Source organism: Montipora capricornis, chromosome 6, assembly GCF_036669925.1.
Source record: "Montipora capricornis isolate CH-2021 chromosome 6, ASM3666992v2, whole genome shotgun sequence".
Taxonomy (NCBI): domain Eukaryota; kingdom Metazoa; phylum Cnidaria; class Anthozoa; order Scleractinia; family Acroporidae; genus Montipora; species Montipora capricornis.
Window position 1 is genome coordinate 11,455,086 of NC_090888.1, and position 7,279 is coordinate 11,462,364.

At 39.7% G+C, this 7,279-nt stretch overlaps 1 pseudogene; it reads right to left on the reverse strand.

The window, feature by feature from the left end:
- Window positions 1-284: 284 nt before the first annotated feature.
- The window catches only part of LOC138050891 (NLR family CARD domain-containing protein 3-like), a 28,683-nt pseudogene continuing 21,688 nt past the window's right edge, over window positions 285-7,279 (reverse strand).

The following is a 7,279-nucleotide window of genomic DNA, read 5'->3' on the forward strand; positions in this document are numbered from 1 at the left end:
TTGAGAATACAACGTTTTGTTTCAGGTATTTCGATATGATTGATATGTGAATGCTATATTAAAATGCTAATACAATACAGGAAGAATCTTGAACGCGCAAGATTTAAATTGCTTATTGCAACAATTCTTTTGGGCTCCGACCTTTGGTGCAAAGATAAACTCCAAGGGAAGATTAATTTGAAAACGTTTTGACAATGGCCTATACGATTAGTATGAAATACGTTCAACTTAGGCCAAAGGGCCCTGTCAGTTCTTTTTCTTTAGCCAGTGCAGCAGCACCTGAGTCACCGATTCCATTGAAAATACTTCAAGTGTGTCAGTGTTGAATTGATTTCCACTGCTTTAGCCAGTGCAGCAGCACCTGAGTCACCGATTCCATTCGCAGACAAATCCAACTGTGTCAGTGTTGAATTGATTTCCACTGCTTTAGCCAGTGCAGCAGCACCTGAGTCACCGATTCTATTCGCAGACAAATCCAACTGTGTCAGTGTTGAATTGATTTCCACTGCTTTAGCCAGTGCAGCAGCACCTGAGTCACCGATTCCATTGCCAGACAAATGCAACACTCTCAGTGTTGAATTGATTTCCACTGCTTTAGCCAGTGCGGCAGCGCCTGAGTCACCGATTTTATTTCCATGCAAATCCAAGTGTGTCAGTGTTGAATTGATTTCCACTGCTTTAGCCAGTGCAGCAGCACCTGAGTCACCGATTGCACAGAGAGGCAAATACAACTGTGTCAGTGTTGAATTGATTTCCACTGCTTTAGCCAGTGCAGCAGCACCTGAGTCACCGATTTTATTTTTATTCAAATTCAAGCGTGTGACCGTTGAATTGATTTCCACTGCTTTAGCCAGTGCAGCAGCACCTGAGTCACCGATTTTATTTTTATTCAAATTCAAGCGTGTGACCGTTGAATTGATTTCTACTGCTTTAGTCAGTGCAGCAGCACCTGAGTAACCGATTTCATTGTAAGCCAAATACAAGTGTGTCAGTGTTGAATTGATTTCCACTGCTTTAGCCAGTGCAGCAGCACCTGAGTCACCGATTCCATTGCCAGACAAATTCAACTCTGTCAGTGTTGAATTGATTTCCACTGCTTTAGCCAGTGCAGCAGCACCTGAGTCACCGATTCTATTGCTAAGCAAATACAAGTGTGTCAGCGTTGAATTGATTTCCACTGCTTTAGCCAGTGCAGCAGCACCCGAGTCACCGATTCCATTGCCAGACAAATGCAGCTCTGTCAGTGTTGAATTGATTTCCACTGCTTTAGCCAGTGCAGCAGCACCTGAGTTACCGATTCTATTGCCAGACAAATCCAACTCTGTCAGTGTTGAATTGATTTCCACTGCTTTAGCCAGTGCAGCAGCACCTGAGTCACCGATTTTATTGCCAGACAAATTCAATTGTGTCAGTGTTGAATTGATTTCCACTGCTTTGGCCAGTGCAGCAGCACCTGAGTCACCGATTTCATTGTCAACCAAATACAAGACTTTCAGTGTTGAATTGATTTCCACTGCTTTAGCTAGTGCAGCAGCACCTGAGTCACCGATTCCATTATCAGTCAAATGCAACTCTGTCGCCGTTGAGTTTTTCGTCATTGCTTGAGCCAGTATAGCGGCGCCACTGTCACCCATCTGCTGTCGACAATAAATACGCTGAATTTTAAGAAGAGAACCAAGAGAATGTGCCAGTTTTTTTCCAAAGGTACCCTGTTCCTTTTCACATTCCCTAACACAATTCAATGCAGTCCATAAGTAGTGGAAACTCTCCTCGAAATTTAATTGGTTAATTTGACTTGCTATACTTGCCATAAGAGCCATAGCTTTTGCCTCGCACCGCCGAGCCAAGATACCACAGGTAAACATAAGCACTTGTTCAAACTCCTTAAAATATCTTGTGTCAGCAACTAAGCCATCAGGATTAATTTCCTCGTCGATAAGGTGGCAACTTAGATAAAATGCAGCGAAGAACTCCTGAAAGCTCTTATGTAGGAAGCCATAGCACAGGTTCGGTCTTCGTTTGCTGCGTCCAGGCTGAGCCGACAGAAATCCCAATTCAGGTATTAAGCTGCTGGTACCATTTTGGAATGCACTGTCATCGAAATACATCTCATCGTTGAGCAAGCCATTCAATGCTATACAACCAAGATGCTTCAATTCAGTGTGGTATAATTGTGTTAGGTCTTCGTCCGTTTCTGGTAATTCTTTCTTTCTCCTATACTTTCTCAGCACACATTGCACTATTTCGTGGTAAAGCAGAGTTCTACCTTTCGGCAAACCTCCTTGGAAGTCTTCGCAAAGGAGGCAAAGAAGGGCTGTATTTAATGGATTTGCAGTTATTTCGCTAAGGCTTGCGTCTGTGCGCAGCTTGTCCAAGAGCTTTTGCGCCAAATGCCTCTCGGTTTTGAAATATCTTCGGATAAAATCTTCAGCATCGTTTTTGGTAAATCCTTCGACCTCTAGCAGGGTGTCACAGAATTTCCGTACTTTTATCCCTGCTTCATGCCGAGCTGTAACCACTAAGTAACATTTTGAAAGCATTCATCCTTGAACGATTTCTTTGTAGCCGGATAATTTATGGGTTGGCAACTCATCCAATCCGTCAAGTATCAGCAAAACTTTTGACTGATGTTCCCAAACGAAGGTGAAGAATTTCTCTCTTTCTTCTTTCTTCATGTCTTTTGGTAAAAGCTGGTCATCAATAGCCTCTCGTAACTCAGAGTTAATGTCTTTACATTTTAACAACAGCAATACTTGGACATCAGGAAATGAATCATCAGCTTTACAGTTCTTGGCCCAGTCGTAAGCAATCTTGTTACAATAGGTTGTCTTTCCCACGCCTGGCTGTCCTTCAATCAAAACCTTTCTGGGTTGTCGACATTCCTCATGCGGTTTGAAGATTTCCAACATGTTGACAATGGAGTCAGTCTTCACCCCTCGTTCTTTTTTCCTGCTGACCATTTTAAGCCTGGTAAAAATGTTGTCAAGATGGAATCGAAACTCTTCACACCACGGGAATGGTGCAAGCCATCCTTCACGCCTTTTGTACAGTTGTCGAATAACATCGATAAAGTCAGCCGCTGGCCCATAAGCATCTGAAAGAGAGAAAGTCATTACTTGAAAATAAAAACGCCGTTGTTCTCCCAGCGTTAAATACTTGAGAATGATACTTACACTTTAGTTGTGTTGAGGTCGACTGTACTTATAATTGATAGTGAAATATGTGATAGAGTCATGTATAAAGTAAACTTCGGGTTGTGACCACTCTACGTACCAATGACCATCGCAATTCAGCGAGTAAGTTCGGCAGTTGCAAAAAAATTCTAGCCCTGAACTGGACTTGAACCCATAAGTATGTGATTGTCCTACGCTGCTCTATCATCTGATCTCTCAAGCCATCTGGAAGTGAGTCCACTGTGCGCTGATAGAGCATTGCAGCACAATCGCACAGTCATAGGTCCGAGTCCCATTGAGGCTTGATTTTTTTAGGTCTTCTTTGCTTCTTTGCAAGTCGCCCTATTAATTTAATGCAGTGATCATTTTCGCTTCCAGTCAGTACAAATAATAATGCATTTCCCCTACCACGAAATACTTGGAAGTTAAAAAATTATCCCCAAAATATATGCAATTATAACAATTATTTATGCAAACTGCGAGTTGGAGACGTCATCGGCAATACTTCTCTCATTATAATGCAGTTACTGTATTGATGATGCCTCAAAAGACGGCAAGTTCCTTTGATTTAATTTTATCACGAGCTAAATAATCTCTAGCTAAGTTGATCTCAGTAAATGCAAAACTTATGACTGTGTGCACATTTGAGATACCCTAGAGGAATTTCTAGCAATTTCTGTGAATCGATCTCATAAATTATGCGATTCTTCACTGTACCTTTATTCTCTCCATGCTTAGTATTCGAACTGTCTCCCTGCGACTTCAACTGCTTCAGCATTTCTTTAAACAGTAAAATAAAGGATGAACCAGTGAGCGTTACTTTTTGTGTATTTTGAAACCGTCAAACCCTCGTTAAGAATAAATGGCTTTCGGGTGCTTGGCGATTGGACATCAAACTAGTGAATCTAATAGTGCCTTTGGGTCATTAAGCCATGCTCGTATGCTGAACTTGTTACTCGAGAAGCACTAGCGAATGAAGTTTGTTTGTAAAAATCGAATTTTGTTTCTCTCATATATTAAACTTTCTTTTTAAAAGAAAGCTACGGGAAAACTCGTAAGACCATCTTGCTTAGTAGTTAGTACGATGACTTCTAATGACTCTGAAGAGCTATTTCATTCTCTGTTTGAAAAATGCACAAGCAGTCTTGCAAAAAAAGAGCAAGAACTTCTACTTCACTTCATTAATTGATAAAGCATATCAAACGCATCACATCAATATAAAGTAATACATATACATATTAATAAAAATAAATATTAATCTGAATAAGAAAAGTTATATACAAATAAAATAATACTAAATAATTTATATAATAAAATAATTTCAAAACCACTTTCCAGCTTCAATGAGGTAGTCAAGTAGAACGGCCTTAAACATTTTAAAACAATATTACCTTGATTAATTGACCATGGAAAAAAGTTGTTTGCGTGCTGATTATAATTTAAGTGTGAGATAGATAGACAAACAGACAGACAGATAGATAGATTATTAAAACTAAATCGTAGCCAAAGGCTGAATTACGCAATTATTTACACATACTTTACAACACCAGGAGCCCATTACCCGGAGCTTCCATCTGTATTGAACCATTGAGTCAACCCTGTCCCGTATCTTTCTATTTTTAAAACTACTACATTTTGACGTATGTGACTTATGTGACGTATGTGACTGAGAACATAAGTGAAGCGGTTCACATACGTCACATACATATGTGACGTAATAAATGCCTGACCGTAGGTCTGTTATGATCACCTATTGTGAAAACACCCAGTAAAGCACCCCTGTACAGCCGCCCGCTCTCCGAAAAAAAAAATCGGAGTAGCGTCTGTGATTTACCGTTGATAATCGTGTTCCATACCACGTGATTTTTCCTGGAATGTGTGGAAAATAATTTGATTGGTTTTTACCCATCGATCATTACATCATTGAAACGACGAGTTTTGATTGGCTTTTATTTTTATTTCTCCACATCAACTCCGTGAGAACAACCGTGAGAGATTTTTACGATGAGTTCGTGTGTGCTTTGAGCACGGTACAAAATACGAATAAAAATCTTTTTGATTGTCAAAGAGGTCTTTCTTTTAAAGCACGAGCAGAATTGTTATCTATGGAGTGTAAAGTGGAAATCGATTCAACGTACATTTGTAGGTTGTTGTCAGCGCAAAAGAAACGAAAGCGCTCTTCACGAAGTGAATATAGCACTATTCAAAAGATTGTCCACTCGAAAACGTCTCCCGCTATTCCTTACCAGTCAATGTAATCCCAACGCCTTGCTCGGAGCAGCCTAGCCATTCTCAAGCACAATCTACAAAGCGTAATGCCCTGGAAGATTTGAGATGTGAACACATCGAGGAAAATAACAGCTCATCGGCAACGATCTGTGCTGCTCTGAAGATGAGAGCCGTACCCGGTTGGAAGGCTTGCAAATACATCCTTTCCTTTAAAGAGTGCTTCTATGCTATAAAGCCAAGGTATCTTAAAACTATCGGAGACGCTCTTCAATGCACGTTTGAAATCTACCTCATTGACCACCATTTTGAGAATTTAGCTCCAACGAAATATGAGCCACGCAAATTTTGGTCAGCGTAGATCACTTAATAATGTGTATGCAAAATTATTCCGGAACACAATTGCTAACGGTAAATCACAGACGCTCCTTTCCGATTTTTTTTTTCGGAGAGTGGGGCGGCTGTACACAGGCTAGGTGCTTCTAAAAAATAGACAGATACGGGACAGGGTTGGCTCAGAGGGTTAATATGGAAGATAGAGGCTCCGGGTAATGGGCTCCTGACAACACTTAAAAAAAATACAAATGAATCCTAGATAATAAGTCAAAAACTGATTATTAAGATGATATTAAAAATTCCATAAAATGTTTTTAAGTTAAAATATGTTAACTTACAAAGTATGAATATAAGTGGGATAAAACTACGGCCCGGACTGTTTCCACATCGCATATATAAAAAACTACTTGTTCTGTTCGTACAAAGCTTCGGCATATTAAAATGGCGCTGTCGTCTTAGGTTATAGCGTGAATCTTAAAAACGTTTTGGAGTTTCCACACCTTGAAGTACGAAGTAAAGAAGTAAGATACAAAATCCCTCAGGCAGGCAGTAAAAAACCAACACCTGGAATCTCAAAAGCAACGAGTAATGGACTTCGACAACAATCTATCGCCTTCGAGCCGAAATCAAAGTGAGCTATATTTCTAAAATAATATTTTACCAAGTGTGCTGTTATGTTGAACACTAAAACCACATGGAAAATTCTCTGGTAACTTATGGGTTCAACAAAGAACGAATCGAACACCTTAAGTGGATCTGTGATCAACTCTGCACAGTCTTCAGGTAAAAAAAAAATAATTGGAAATGTGACAGCAGAGAATTATTTGAAAGAAAGCTTGTCGTGTATTTTGTGCTTCATTATTCAAGGAAAAGGTTCTTCATGGAAACAGTTTGATCCTGAAATTTAGTTTGTTGCAATATTGCACATATTTGACACGATTGAGTTTCTTCTCTTCACGCACATAATGAAATAGAAGGGGTTTTTGCCTCTAATAGCAAATGTGTTGTTTGTTTCAAAAAAATTGTTCGCTGGAAAAGGTGGCCTTTATGAATGCATCATGTTTTATGATATGCGAGCTTAACTGGATAGTTTTTATGGCAATAGTAAAGCATTTTCTTGTCAAATGAGGTTAGCGTCTTTCTGGTGTGTTACCTTAATTGAATCATGAGTTTGTATTTGCCGTCTTCCCCGTAACCTTGATTTCCACTCTCAAAATTACCGCCAGAACCTACTTTTTGCGTAGAATAAGCTTTTAGAATGATGTTCTTGTTTTGCATAAAGCAAGCTAACAAAATCTGTACCTTGCTGAGTTCGCATTTGTTAGCGTTAATAGTATTTTCGGTCCGATGCTTCTGTTTTATGAGGGGTATATTGTTTTGGTCTCAGATACTAACCCCTCCGGACAGAAGATAACTTCACTCAACTTTGGTATTACAAAGCTGTCAGATGCTCAGAAGGCACGTTTAAACTTGTGGTGAAAAGAAGTTGTGAGGGAACTTGAAAATTATCAACATGTCAGCCCAGAAGCCAATGTTTCTCGCTT